The sequence below is a fragment of the Geotrypetes seraphini genome, chromosome 14 (assembly GCF_902459505.1).
Source record: "Geotrypetes seraphini chromosome 14, aGeoSer1.1, whole genome shotgun sequence".
Taxonomy (NCBI): Eukaryota; Metazoa; Chordata; class Amphibia; order Gymnophiona; family Dermophiidae; genus Geotrypetes; species Geotrypetes seraphini.
This window is the reverse complement of record NC_047097.1, coordinates 10,983,007-10,998,402: the sequence shown is the minus strand read 5'-3', so window position 1 is coordinate 10,998,402 and position 15,396 is coordinate 10,983,007. Positions and strand designations below refer to the sequence as shown.

The window sequence follows — 15,396 nt, the reverse complement described above, 5'->3', positions numbered from 1 at the left end:
GTGTCATTGTAATAATGATTGCCATTTATATAATATTTCCCACACAAACACTGTCTCAGCATGGAGATTCTGTTCTTAAAGATTTCAGAGTATATATAAATAGTCACTGTGGATGGGTATTCATTTTTAAACAAAATGAAATATACAGTGAAATAGATTTTTCGATTTCAAGATGAATTGAAAAAAATCCCAATTGAAAAAAAATCCCATTCATCTCTGCTTTGTTTCATTTTCCACTTTATCATGTGCTGTTTGCAAATGCAGCCTGTGCTTACAATAGAAAAGGAAACAAAAATTAGAATAAAACCCTAAAATGTATACCTCTAGAACAGAGGTGTCAAAGTCCCTCCTCGAGGGCCGCAATCCAGTCAGGTTTTCAGGATTTCCCCAATGAATATGCATGAGCTCTATTAGCATACAATGAAAGCAGTGCATGCAAATAGATCTCATGCATATTCAGTGGGGAAATCCTGAAAACCCGAATGGATTGCGGCCCTCGAGTAGGGACTTTGACACCCCTGCTCTAGAATGATTGGACATATATCATGATTTAAATAGGAACAGAGCAATACAATTCCTGATATCATTTTTATATTTATTATTATTGGGATTTATTGATTGCCTTTCTGAAGAAATTCATCCATGGCGGTGTACAGCAAGAATAAGTCCAATAGGCGCAGTTATCAGCGGCTCCCTATATAATGACCACTGATCATGTATCAATCGTACAATGGTGTCGTTTACAGAATCATGGCTTTTTGCCAAAGATAGGGTTTTAAAGGCCTACATGTCCAGCGCCTACCTTTGATGAGAATCATGTCTTCAGAGGTGCCTTAGAATGCCTAAGGTCATTTCAGGCGTTAACCACTCCTGCTTTGACCTCAGGTATTCTATGATGCTTCTGTAAATGCGATGAAGGCACCATATTTCTAGGCACCTTAATTTTTGTTTTGAAAGGGTTTTAAATTCACTTTTAAATGGTTTTGCCTATTAAGTTAGGTGCTGGTAGGGTGCCATTTATAGAATACTATTATTTTAGCCCATTACATTAACGGGTGCTAGAATATATGTCTGTCTGTCTGTCTTTATTTCCGTCTCTCTCTCTCTGTCCTGCTGTCTTTCTTTCTGTCTGTCTCTCTCCCTGGCCCCCTTTGTCTGTCTGTCTTTCTGTGTCTCTCCCTGTCCCTGTGTCTTTCTTCTTTTCTTTCTATCTCCCTTCCTCCCCCTGGTGGTAGAATATATGTCTGTCTTTCTTTCTGTTTCTCTCCATACCCCTGTCTTTTTCTTTCTGTCTCTCTTTCTCCCGCTGTCTTTCTTTCTGTCTCTCTCCCTCCCTGGCCCCCTTTGTCTGTCTGTCTTTCTGTCTCTCTCCCTCCCTGGCCCCCTTTGTCTGTCTGTCTTTCTGTCTCTCTCCCTGCCCCTGTCCCTGTGTCTTTCTTCCTATCTCCTTCCCTACTTCCCTGTCCAGCAGCCGCTGCATTCCCTCTCCCTCTATTTACCCCGAGAGGAGCATGCACGGACCTAACAGCCCGAGCCCCCAGCAGTGTAACTTCCTGGTGGCTCCTCTCACGATCGCTGCCTCCTCCGACGCAGGAGCGGCTCATGAGAGGAGCCGCTGCAGCGTCTTTGAGAAGTTGAAAAAAACTTTGGCCTGTCTCCGTGCTCGGCCTCGGCGGGCTACAGCTGCCGCCTGCAGCCGGCGACAGCCGCGGCAGCTAACATCCGCCTTGCCGTATTTTTTTTTTTAGTTGAAAGACGCGGCGGTGGCTCCTCTCATGATCCCCACCTGCGTCGAAAGTCTGACGCAGGCGGGGATCGTGAGAGTAGCCACCACTGCGTCTTTCAAAGAACCGTAAGCCGCGCATGCGCACTTCCTATGGGTTGCTACAGCTCACGGAAAATGGACCCACGTGATGGGAGTGCGTATGCGTGGCCTAGCGTTTTATTATATTAGATGGGCCTTATGGCAGTAACAATATTCAAAAAGCAGTACAGAGTATGGTATAGTATGCATTAAAATTGTCGACACAATATGCAACAAAACATCTTAATAAAGAGCTAGGATATAAGCAGAGGTAGAACATTTAGACAGGGAAGATAAATAGAGTAAGAGGAGTTGCAAAATAAGGAGACTAAAGAAAATTGGACATGAATCAGAAAGGTGCATGAATATAATCTCTGGGTAGGTAAGTCTTGCTACAGTATGTGCAAACTGGTATTATGACCGAGGTGAAAAGAATGAGAAATTCTTTGCTTAGTCCTGGAAAAGAGCTAATGAGAAATTGGATCTTTTTGGGGATCTGCCATAAGAACAGCCAAACTGGGTCAGACCAATGATCCATCTAGACAGTTTCCTGTTTACAACAGTGGCCAATCCAGGTCACAGTGCCAATAATAGCAACATTCCATGCTACCGATCCAGGACAAACAGTGGCTTCCCCCACTTATGAGCCTTACTGACCACTAGATACACAAAAAGGTTAATCAGCTGAGAAAGTGAACCATCTAAATAGATGATTCGATTATAGCAAAAGATGAAGGAAAGAATCTCAGAATTGCCACTCCAAGGATCATAAGGTTATCATCCATATAAGGAATTGTGGCGTGGGTATCTTTCATTGATCCAAAACCTTCACTTTTTTATGTGACCTACTTTGTCACTAATAAATAATTTAGGTGAATTATTTACTACTCATTCAATTAAATTTTTTTAAAATTTTTAGTTATTTTAATTATTCTTTTCTTCTTATCTAGTATGCGCAATAGCATTTTTTGAAAATTGTGCAAATAACGTTTCACATGTGCAAATATTGCATTATATAGCTGTGCAAAATAAGCAATATAACTTATGAGCAACTTATATGCAACACGCCACAATTCCTGATATGGATGATAACCTTATGATCCTTGGAGTGGCAATTCTGAGATTCTCTCCTTCATCTTTTGCTATAATCGAATCATCTATTTAGATGGTTCTTTTTCTCAGCTGATTAATCTTTTTGTGTATCTAGTTATTTGTGGTTAATCTCTCTCACTTTTTTGTGTTATTTTTGATTGACCTTACTGACCACTACCAGAGACAAGATGCTGAGCTCGAGAGATCAAGACTTATATTATCTTCTTATGATCCAATGGAAAGTTCTTCAGGTTGCCATGCAAATTTGGATGGCCTGGTTCTCCCAGAGCATGGTCAGTCCCCGCGAAGGAGCACCAACTCATTACTAGACAAAAAAGACCAGATTACTCTGTATTCTTATATTCACCATTAAAAGAACTCTTTAGTAATTTAAAACCTAAGACATCATTATTGCTTTAAGTACTTCTAGAAGAGGTAGTGGTTGATATCCATAGAAATATCCATAGAAATATCTGCACAAGATTAAAGAGGTCACTACCATTGAAATCCTTTTACATGTTGGGTTGTATATATGCCAAGAAATATTCCTGGTGCTACTATATGTAATTCTCCATTTACACTAGGTAGCAGTTATTAGGGCCGCATTTATGCATATTGTGGTTCATACGCTATACGCTATAACATTTAAGACCCCCCCCCCCCTCACCTTTGATTAGGTAGGAAGTAAATTTTAGATTTAATAGATGATAAATTAAAAAAAATATATATATATATATATATATATATATATAAAACAGTCAACAATAGTTGATAATAAAAACAATAATTATGATTATTTAATATTGTACTTATTATTATTTATAAATGTATTATATTTATTGTTATTGTTAGTGAAGCCCTAAACTGTAGCTTGTCTAGATTCTACATAAATGCTCCCCCAGTCAAGTTATATGCCATTCTTATGTTCTTATGACACTGTCCATATAACTTGACTAAGTACAAATGGTCTATGATTCAGACGTTCAAATACTTAAAGGGTATTAACGTAGAACAAAATCTTTTCCAGAGAAAGGAAAATGGTAAAACCAGAGGACATAATTTGAGGTTGAGGGGTGGTAGATTCAGGGGCAATGTTAGGAAATTCTACTTTACGGAGAGGGTAGTGGATGCCTGGAATGCGCTCCCGAGAGAGGTGGTGGAGAGGAAAACGGTGACTGAGTTCAAAGAAGCGTGGGATGAACACAGAAGATTTAGAATCAGAAAATAATATTAAAGATTGAACTAAGGCCAATACTGGGCAGACTTGCACGGTCTGTGTCTGTATATGGCCATTTGGTGGAGGATGGGCAGGGGAGGGCTTCAATGGCTGGGAGGGTGTAGATGGGCTGGAGTAAGTCTTAACAGAGATTTCGGCAGGTGGAACCCAAGCACAGTACCGGGTAAAGCTTTGGATTCTTGCCCAGAAATAGCTAAGAAGAAAAAAAAAAAATTTTTTAAATTGAATCAGGTTGGGCAGATTGGATGGACCATTCGGGTCTTTATCTGCCGTCATCTACTATGTTACTATGTTACTTGTTATCATGCAGTAAATAGTGTTCAATAACATCTGTTTCACTTTCTCTCCTGGGTCTTCAATACAAAAAAACTATATACCAACTCAACTCGAAAAAGATTTTTTGAAAATCATTTCATGAAATACTGCAACTACTGAATTTAATATAAGGAGGAAAAAAGCCTCAGAAGCCCGTCTTCAGACAGATGAAATCTTGCTGAAAGACTGGAAAGGGTAAGTACCTCACTGGCTTATAAAAAAAAACCTCCTTAAACAGCGTTGATAAATGCTTGTTAAATTTTGAATGAAGTGATATAAACATTAAAGTCCCTTAAATTGTGGTAAAGGTACACAGCCCAGTCCAGCGAACACTTAGCTGTAGCTGTATTTATAAGCCTGTTTTATATAGCACTGTTTTTGGACTGTTAGCCCTCTAGGGATAGAGAAAGTTCCTGTATATAAATATGTATGCCACTTTGGTTGTACCATTACCCTTACCAGAGCTGCGTTTTGAGTATTGCCTGGCTTCAGTAGCACCCAAATGTGCGAGGGCTGATTGATAAGTAATGAGACTGCCTCCATTTGTCTTTCCAAGAAGCAGACGTGACAACACTGTGGTGGTTCATATGATGCTCATACATCGACGTTTCTGAACCTGCTGCTAGACCGTCGTAGCTATTTTTTTTTTTTTTTTAAATCTTTATTGATTTTCAAACTTTGACAGTGCAATACAATTAATTGAACATAAAATGTTGCATAAAACGCACTATTAACTACACAAGTAATACATAAAACAATCATTTTCTCCCATCCTCTTCCCAATTATTAATACAATAAGACATATGATGTGATTACAATATTATAATTAAGTAATTTAAATCCTCAAAATATATTCCCCTCCCCCCATCCACCCTGGATACGTAAGGAAATCTAAGAAAAGGAAAGATACATGACCCTTATTGCGAGGTAACACATGTATTCAATGGGCTCCACACTTTATTAAATGAACTACTAAACCCCTTACATTCCGCATTCATTCTCTCATATTTATATGTGGTACACACATTTGCCCACCAAAATGTGTAATTTATTATGTCGTGGCTCTTCCAGTTATGTGTGACCATTTGGATAGCTATTCCCGTCATGATCAAGAAAAGACGGCTTTTATATTTATCCAAAGTAGGCTTAACGTGTAGTAATGTAGCTTTCATTGTTGGGTCACAGCGAGAAGAAGAGCTTCGTACGTTTCATCCTGGCAGCTGATGAAGATGCGTCTGTGAGAAGATGCCAGAGGTGTGCGATAGAATTTTGGGTTATGCTTACCTTAACAATTCAAGAGTTTTGTTGCTGTTCTTTCCAAGTTTAACGCAAAGTTCAATCACACACCTCTGGCGTCCTCTCCCGCATACGTCTTCCTTGTCGGCCATTTTCCTTGTCGGCCATTATGGAGTGCACAAAGTTCTTCCTCTCACTGTGACCCAACAATGAAGGCTGTGGCGGTCCGACTGCAGGTTCAGAAATGTTGATGCATGAGCTTCACCAAAACCAGCACAGCGTAGCCACGTCTACTTTCTGGAAAGAAAAACAGAGGCAGTCTCATTACTTGTCAATCAGCCCTCGTATGTCCCTTTTTTATTTGCTGAAAGGAAGGTCTGAAAATAGAAGTTGTTCAAAAACTTGCTATATTCACCTTGAGAATAATCCAGAACTACGGTACTAGTTATTAGTTTCCACTGTGTACAACTTGATCTGTGTCTGATTAATTCTTACATTTGCCCAAAAGGTATTATTAATACATAAATCATTGTTGTATGCATCCTTGGTGAAACTGCTGTTAACAGACCAGATTGATATTGTAGCTTGTAGGCTGGAAGTAGCCCTTGCATGAAATTGCATGATAAACATGTCAATAAGAATGCTTTGCAGATGGAGGATTTTTATAGACAGGGAAGCTGTGGATGGAAGCTTCGTGGATTTAGCAACACCCAAGATTTATGCCAAATTTTTATTAAATTGGAACAAGGATTGTTTGAAACAGTCGTGTCAGAACTAAAATTATGTTTTGAATTGCATCGAAATGGGGGAGCTGGGGAGGGGATAAATACAAGGTTGAATTCCTCGATGGATGGAGAATTTTGGAAAGCACTTTGTTAAATCTGGAATGCACTACTTTGCCCGTGAATAACATCTACAGCTTGAGAAATGAATTTTTGCTAATGAATTTAGGATTATAAATACTAGATTGGCAGTTTTGCAACTGCGATTGTTTTTATCCGCAGAAGTGTTGCAGTGTCACCTAGGTGACAGCAAAGTGGCATACCCCTGTTCTACAGTTATCAGTTTTTAGGAACGAGAACCCATATAATTCTCAGGCTCACTTAGGGGGAAAGTTACTAACGTGGGCCACTGTTAAGCTGAGTTATTTTACCTCATGTTGGGCTATTTTAACATAGGGGTCCTTTTATTAAACCACATTATGCACTTAGGGGCTCATTTTCATAAAAGATAAGCATCCAAAAGACAGCATAAACCAGTACTTGGACGTCTTACTAGTCAAAATGACCAAGTGGGCATTCTCAAAATAGACTTTCTAGACGTCTTTCTGGTTGTTTTGTTTCCAGTGTGTCTAAATCTTAAGGGGGTGGGCTTAGGACTTGGACGCTTAGCAAGGATAATCAAACAAACAAACAAAAAAAGTCTACGGCTTTTTTTTTTTTTTTTGACATTTGGAGCTCTACCTGTTTTAAAAGCGTCTAAATGCTAAAAAGGTGCCCAAACCGACCAGATGACCACTGGAGGGATTAAGTCATGACCCCCCCACTTACTCCCCCACTAGTCACTGCTCCCACCCCCCACCCACCTAAAGATGTGAAAAAAAAAATCCAGTACTGTCCAGCCTGTATGATAGATTCACAAGGCTTTCATACATCGAAGGGGGACTCTAAGGATTACTGCAGAAAATGTCATATTAAAAGTCCAGGTACAGATGTCATTATAACTTGCTTATATTGTATGGTGAGCCCTCCAAAACCTACTGTAACCACGTAAGGATGATTCCTGCAAGCATAAGGACTATTATTGTGGTGTATAGGTGGGTACATAAGTTTTTGATGGGTTTTGGAGGATTCACCCATTTTGGGTCAATTTTTTGGCCCCAAAATCTAGGTTTATATTCGGGCATATATGATACTTATACATTCCATATGGAATGTTTTATTTGATGATGCATTTTCTGTGTTGCAGATTCCAGGAAGCTGATTGCATTGTCAAGTATGGACCATGCTATGTATAAGCAGAGGGTGGGATAAGCAATGAGAAAAAAAAAATGGACAAACAGCAATGAATTATCTGTGGGCTGCTGGTTTTGTGGGTTCTAGTCTCTTTGTACATTTCTTTGTAAATGACTCTTTTATCAATAAGCACATTTAAAGAGGAATTATTCTAATTAGAATGACAGACTTGCTCGACTGGACTGGAGAGCCAAGGAGAGAACTCAGCATTTTACATTACATCGGTGTCTTCTGTCCCGCTAATACCTTTCAGTTCTAGGCGGTTTACAACAACAGTTGGCCTGGGCATTTCCAGGGAGAATACACGGTTACTGTATTTTCACGTAGATAACGCGCACCCGTGTAAAACGCGCACATGGGTATAGCGCGTGAAAAACACAAATTTATGTACAGAAATTTTTATATACCGCGCACGCTGCCCAACTATCCTTTCGCCCGCCCCGACTCTCCTCTGGAGACCCCGACTCTCTTTTTGCCTGCCCCGACTCTCCTTTCCCCCTTGAAGTCCTGTCCCTACCCTGAAAGCCTGATGCCCACCCCCTGACGTCCGATTCACCCCCCCGCAGGACTGCTCGCACCCCCACCCTGAAGGACCGCTCGCACGCACACGCACCCCCACCCTGAAGGACCGCTCGCACCCCCCACCCCAAAGGAGCGCTCGCACTCCCACCCCGAAGGACCGCTCGCACCCCCACAGCCTCCCCCCTCCCCCCATGGAGAAGCTGTCTACCTTGTTTCCGGATGCCAGCGAGCCCAGCTGTTTCCTCTGCCGGTGGTCCCGCCCCTTCTCTGAGCCCTGCTGTGCTGCTTTTTCTTCCGGCGGTCCCGCTCTTTCTCTGACGTCAGAGAAAGGGCGGGACCGCCTGAAGAGGAAGCAGCGCAGCACAGGGCTCTGAGAAGGGGCAGGACTGCCGGCAGAGGAAGCAACTGGGCTGGCATCCAGAAACAAGGTAGACAGCTTCTCCATGGGGGAGGGGGGGAGGCTGTGGGGGTGCAAGCGGTCCTTCGGGTGGGGGTGCGAGCGGTCCTTTGGGGTGGGAGTGCGAGCGCTCCTTCCGGGTGATGAATCGGGCGTCGGGGGGGGGGGAAACTATGTAAAAAAAAATTTGTATAACGCGCAAGGGTATGCGCGGTTTGTAAAAACCACGTATAACGCACGCATTATATGCGAGAAAATACGGTAATAGATGTAATATGCGTCGGGATCGGTGGAGGGTCGATCAGGTTTAGTTGGATCATTTGACAAATTTCTTGAATGGAAAGGTTTTAAGGTCTTTCCTGAATTTTAAAGTGGTTTGTCCTTCACTCTGAAGCCCTGCCCACAGATGCACTGAACACATGGGTTCCACCCACCCTCATGTAAAATCAAAAGCCCATTTAATTTTTGAGGAATATACAATTGCTTGAGTGAACACTTTATTAGTCTCACATGCTATACAATGAACTTAACAAAACAAGGCAAGAGAAACACATATATTTATTTTTTTAATACGGCAGACTTAATGTTTCAAGCTTCACAAGACAAATATGGTAATTCTTTGGAAATCAGTCCTCGGAACTGTTTTGCATTTGTCAAACTATCTACAGAACATAATCCTGTGGGGATGTACGAGACTATTTTTTGAGGATGGCCTGTCAGCAATGACATAAAAAAAAAAGCCCAATACACACATCACTCAACAGTACATTGAACATAAGGATGTCTAATTTGCTGTAGAAAGCAATTCTTCGCGAGCTGTACAAAACACATAACTTCAGATCGGGGCATTCGTTACGAGTCAGAAATGCCTTCCAAGAAGCATTGTACGCTACTGTCATTAAGAAAAATCTTACTTGTAAATTTATGGAGACCAGTCATGCTCAGGATGCTTCCCGGAGAGAGAGACGATACAATGAAATGAGTCTTCTGTTCCTGGAACAGAGCAATCAAAACCTTAACAGGGAGATTTAACTGGTCTCACAGGCCCACATTAAAGGAGGCTGGAGTAAATATATTATACGAAAGGGCAACAGCATTGTCAGAGAGCACCATCATTTTTATCGGGTAGAGATGTGTATTTTTTCTCCTCTTAAAGCCCTAGAGTGCTACAATGACACAGTCCAATGGAACTGACGTCTATAATTAATGCACCATCATAAATCTGACAATCACCGACGAGGCCATTCTTTAACTAGGTGCTTCTGTCCAGGCACCCTGAGGCCATGGGGGGGAGGGGGGGGCCTATTCTGTAAAAGACCCTTGGTGCCTAGGTTCCATTATAGAATACACGCGTAACCTGGCATTAAGGTGCCTGCAGTAACAGGTAGTGTATGTGTGGATGCATAAATATGCCAGGGATGTGTGCAACTTACAGTATTGTGTAAATTATGCAGAACTGTGGGAACTCCGTCTATGTCTCACCCAGGTATAGCCCCCCCTCTTGCAAATACCTGCTGTATAAGATAAGTGCAGCACAAAATAATGTAATGTAATTTATTTCTTATATACCGCTAAATCCATTAGGTTCGAAGCGGTTTACAGAGAAATATACATTAAAGGATACAATAAAATAAGACTAATAAAGAATAGGTACTTGGAATTCCCTTACTGTCCCGAAGGCTCACAATCTAACTAAAATACCTAGAAGACTGATTACTGAGCAGTAGGAGTAAAAATAAAGACAGAAATAGTAAACAAGATATGAAACATCCTAACAAGAGTACACTGATCTCTCTAAGGCAGGGGTCTCAAAGTCCCTCCTTGAGGGCCGCAATCCAGTCGGGTTTTCAGGATTTCCCCAATGAATATGCATGAGATCTATGTGCATGCACTGCTTTCAATGCATATTCATTGGGGAAATCCTGAAAACCCGACTGGATTGCAGCCCTCAAGGAGGGACTTTGAGACCCCTGCTCTAAAGCCATAATTCTTTTAAAGTAACTCCTCAAAAAAGTTGCCAAGAGATACTTAACAAGATATACAAAAAAGGCAAAAAAGTCTGAGGATTCAGAGAGTGTGAAATGCTAACCAGTCACCCCTAGAGTAATAAATAAATAAAGTACAATAAGATAAATTTAGAAAAAGGGGCAATCTCAGTGTGGAGGGACAGCGAAGGGAGAAAAACTCCAGCGCTTACACGCAAGAGACAAAGGTGATTCACCTCTGCCTGCACACCATCATGGATTACCCCACGTGTGCAAAATCAAAATGCAAATCAGTGCTAAACCATAATAAAGGATAAGCGACACTGAGAGTGAAAAAGCAGCAAAGAACACTCAAAGAATCCCCCCTCCAGCCTACTCCCAAGGAAAGAAAAAGGCCACAGCCGACTTAGCTTGAATAAGCCTGGGAAATGCAGATGACAGACGCAATGTCAGGTTCAACCAAGCCCGGTTTCGGGAGAGTAATATCCCTTCATCGGGAACGCTGAGATGAGTTGGAGCCGGCTGGAGGAAGGGAGGGAGGATAAGATAAGTGGACATTTGCAGAATAGAGCTTAGGTACCCTGCCAGCATTTGTGCAGGTATATTTGTATACAGTGGCGTAGCAAGGGTGAGAGGCGTCCGGGGTGGTAGCGCCCCTTCTCTACCCCCTCCGCTCCTTCCCAACTCCCCCCCTGCTGCACGCGTCCCTCCCCCCTTCCCCCTACCTTTTTTTAATTTTCTAGGCGTAAGCAACATGACGAACTCACTGCCCGCGTCATGTCAGCTATCCCTCTGACATCGCTTCCTAGGCCTGGGCCCGGAAGTGACATCGGACCGAGGCGACACCGACGCGGGCAGCAAATTTGTAATGCTGCTCGCACAGGGAAAATAAAAGAGGTACAAAAAAAGGGAAGGGGGCGTATGTGGGTGGCCGGGAGGGGGGGGCGGGTAGGAGCGCGGGGGCGACCACCCTTCTGCTTCCCGCCCCCCCTTACTATGCCACTGTGAACACATATGCACATGCAAGCATAAAGGTTACTGAAGTGCCATTCAAGTAGATGCCACAGTTTCGTGCCATTCCATACTAAGGAGGCAATGCAGAAGGCTTCGTGCTCGAGCTGCTTACTTAATGGGAGGTTCCTGCAAAAAAAAAAAATTGAACACAGGATGCAGTAATCAATGAGCCTGCAAATGACTGTTTCATTAGAACTGCGACAGTGGTCCACAGCTCATTGAGAAATGTCACCCTTTCTGTCAGTGCATGAGCAGTGATTGACTCAAGCAATGACAGGAAAGGAAACATTTTTAAAAAACAAGTTACAGATCTATATCAACCCCCCTTCTTTGAGACCCCCTCCCCACTACTCCACTTCCTCCCCCCAGACAAAGTGGTTGACCCCTGAAGATAATCCATAGTAGTCTATAGGTCCCTGACCCAGATCCTAACGTTGACTCCAAAAGAAACACCTTTTCCTGGTGTCTAGTACATCTCCACCTCTCTTGCCTCCACTTCAACCCCAAGTATAAAAAAAAATGACCTTTCCCCGCTGTCTAGTGCATTACCATTCCTGACCCTTCTCCCAAGCACCTCAAACTCCCAGTTCATACATTAAAGGAGGCAGGTATTGCTCCAAGCTATATGACCGATAGATTTCTCATAGCATTCCATAAACAGGAGAGAACCACATGCATTGTTTAATTTTCCGTCTGCTCAAGGTTTGAAGAGCAATAAATCCTTGGAACATACACTAACATTTCAGGCTGCTTTCTATGACAGGGAATTTAGGCTACTGTTGCGTAGAGCTTGCTCTTACAAGCACTTTAGAACTCAATTGAAAACTCATCTTTTTTCAAAATATTTAGCGAAATAATTTAAATCATCCTTAGGTTATGTTATTTTTAATCTTTTGTTCACCTCATTGAACTTACAGTTATGCGGTTTATAAGTACAATGTTATATTATGTTATGTACCCCCTAGAGCAGTGGTCTCAAACTCGCGGCCTGGGGGCCACATGCGGCCCACCAGGTACTATTTTGAGGCTCTCGGTATGTTTATCATAATCACAAAAGTGAGGTAACTGGAATCCCCGTACATCAGCTTTGACATTGGAGGGAAGCCTTCCGGGTCGACTTCAGCGAAGCAGGGGAGGGCAGGAAGGAGGGCATGGGATCCCCGGTGGCAGCGGCGATTGAGGAAGAAGGGGGCAGGAGACCCTCATAGTGCCCCGTATCCCCAGGGGTACACATACTGCATGTTGAGAAACACTATTTTAGAATGAAAACATTATTTCTAGTAATCGTTTTTCCTCTCTAGCTCAAAATGGCTGTTTTATAGGAGGCAAGCTCTCATATAACACCATACGTTAAGGACTCTTAACGTATAATGCACCTTTCTTCCTTCCCTGCTATCACGTTTATCCACATGATGCAGAAGGGGAGAGTACATAAACTTTTCACTGATCCGTTAACTCTTACGTCTCTTTTAAGTTAAATTGTAAGTTATATTATAGCTATTAAATCTTAAATCAGATATAAAGCTTTAAATATAATTGGCTTTCAATATTTAGCTTTCAACTTAGCTTTAAATTGTGTCAGCTTGGGGGGTTGCTTCACCGGCATACATATTTCGCCGTAGCTGTATTAAGGTTAAACACCCCCTTTTAAATTTAGCGCCTCTCACTGCATTTCTCATCCTGAAATTCCTATGAAGATATTGGGTGTAACACTGGACCAGAACCTGACCATGAAAGACCAGGTAGACTCCTTGATCAGAAAAATCTTTCACACCCTCTGGAAACTTCGGTCCATCCGAGCTTACTTCGATGCCTCATCATTTCGAATTCTAGTACAATCCCTTATTCTGAGTCAACTCAATTATTGTAGCATCGCCTACTTGGCACTCCCCCAGAAATACATGCGGCGATTGCAACTGGTTCAAAATACAGCGGTTAGACTACTTTGTGAACTGAAGAAGTTTGATCATGTGACACCTTCCTATCGACTTTTACACTGGCTACCGATGGAGGCACGTGTGAAATCCAAGTTTGGCTGTTTTTGCTTCAAGGTACTCTATGGCTTAGCCCCTAAATACATAACAGATCTTTTCTCTTTCTCAACCAACAGACACAAGTGAAGCTCACACCTGAACTTCGTTTCTCCACTGATTAGAGGTTGTAAATTTAAAAGTCATCATCAACATCTTCTCGCACATTAAGCAGCATTATGGGGTAAAGACCTTGAACAATTGCTGGTGCCTACTATCTATGGAGAATTCAGGAAACACCTGAAAACACATCTATTCCTGAAATACTTAGGAAACCAACCTATTCAATCTTAGTCCTTAACAACCGAGCGCAAGAACCACCTTTCGCTAAATCTGTACTTTTGTTTATTCATTCAATCTGTAACTTTGTTTATTCACTCAATCTATAACATTTCTAATCATTGTAAACTGCATAGAACTTCACGGTCCTGAGGTATATAAACTGTTATTATTATTATTTTATAGGAGGAACATGCCTGGCTTGTTGCTACCTGGGATTCCCTCTCTTCTTCCTGTCGGAGACCCTGTTGCCACTGAGTCTGCAAAGTTATCTGCCTTCAGGCAGTAAAGTGAACCTTTGGAATCTGAAATGGGATTTAAATCTGAAATAAAACATACAGGCTAGGCCAGCTATAATTACCTGCAAAGGTGATGTGAAATAATTGGTTTCCTAATGAGAAACTTTATAAGAGTTTTAAAGGGAGACTTGTTTGAAATTTAATGTGCCATTTTTCAAAACTGACAGACCAAAATGAAAGCTAGACTACAAAGTACTGTGTGTATTATTAATATGCAAATCAGTTCCACCAGTGGGTATACAATCATACTAGCCACAAGAGCGGCATTAATACAAAATGGATATTATACGTTAGTCTCCAGCTGACCTAATTTACATATTTTTTGTTTGGATGATCTATTTATTTATCAGCTCTTACCCACAATTGAAAACCTAATGGAACCTAATGCAACACGATTATATATTTTATATCAAAGTAGTGTTTTCGCAAAGAACATAATGCATAGAAAGTCATACCAAATACATTTTAGAAGCACACTTGTCCTTCATTTTATTCTTTAATTGTGGTTCTTGAAAAGCTTTGTGACTCATTAGTTCTCTTTAACCTCTCCATCAGTGTCATGGGCTGGAGTAATATGTAATAAGTCTATCATTTGTCATATTTACTGAAAATGATAAGTTAAGGTACAGTAAGTGGAAAGACTAGGTGATAAATACAGGGAGCATACCCCACATCAGCCTTTCATTTAATGGGCAGGGCAGACACTTACCATAAACAAAGCCTGACCTAATGTTTTCCACCTTGCTGGTCCATATATCTGGAATTAATCTGTAGTACCTGAAGATTGGAGGGTGGCCAATGTTACACCGATTTTTAAAAACGGTTCCAGAGGAGATCTGAGAAATTACAGATCAGTAAGCCTGACTTCAGTGTTTGGCAAAATGGTGGAAACAATTATAAAAAATAAAATTGTGGAACATGTAGACAAACATGATTTAATGAGACAGAGTCGGCATAGGTACTCACCAGTTTGGTTGTCTTCTTTGAAGGTGCGAATAAACATGTAGATAAAGCTAAGCTGGTTGATGTAGTGTATCTAGATTTTCAGAAAACTTTTCACAAGGTTCCTCATGAGAGGCTCCTGAGAAAATTAAAGAGTCATGGGATAGGTGGCAAAGTTCAGTTGTGGATTAGGAATTGGTTATCGGATAGAAAACAGAGGGTAGGGTTA

At 41.5% G+C, this 15,396-nt stretch overlaps 1 long non-coding RNA gene across 2 annotated transcripts in view; it reads left to right on the top strand.

Annotated features, from left to right (window-relative positions):
* The window catches only part of LOC117348037, an 86,979-nt gene extending 71,983 nt beyond the window's left edge, over positions 1–14,996 (top strand). Inside the window, exons 3-4 of one of the 2 annotated variants that reach the window (XR_004536895.1) lie at positions 4,529–4,643; positions 14,113–14,996. This is a non-coding gene — a long non-coding RNA (uncharacterized LOC117348037). Of the gene's footprint in view, positions 1–4,528; positions 4,644–7,652; positions 7,714–14,112 lie in introns of those variants that run through there. The other variant, XR_004536896.1, reaches the window with a different exon arrangement.
* Positions 14,997–15,396: the final 400 nt, after the last annotated feature.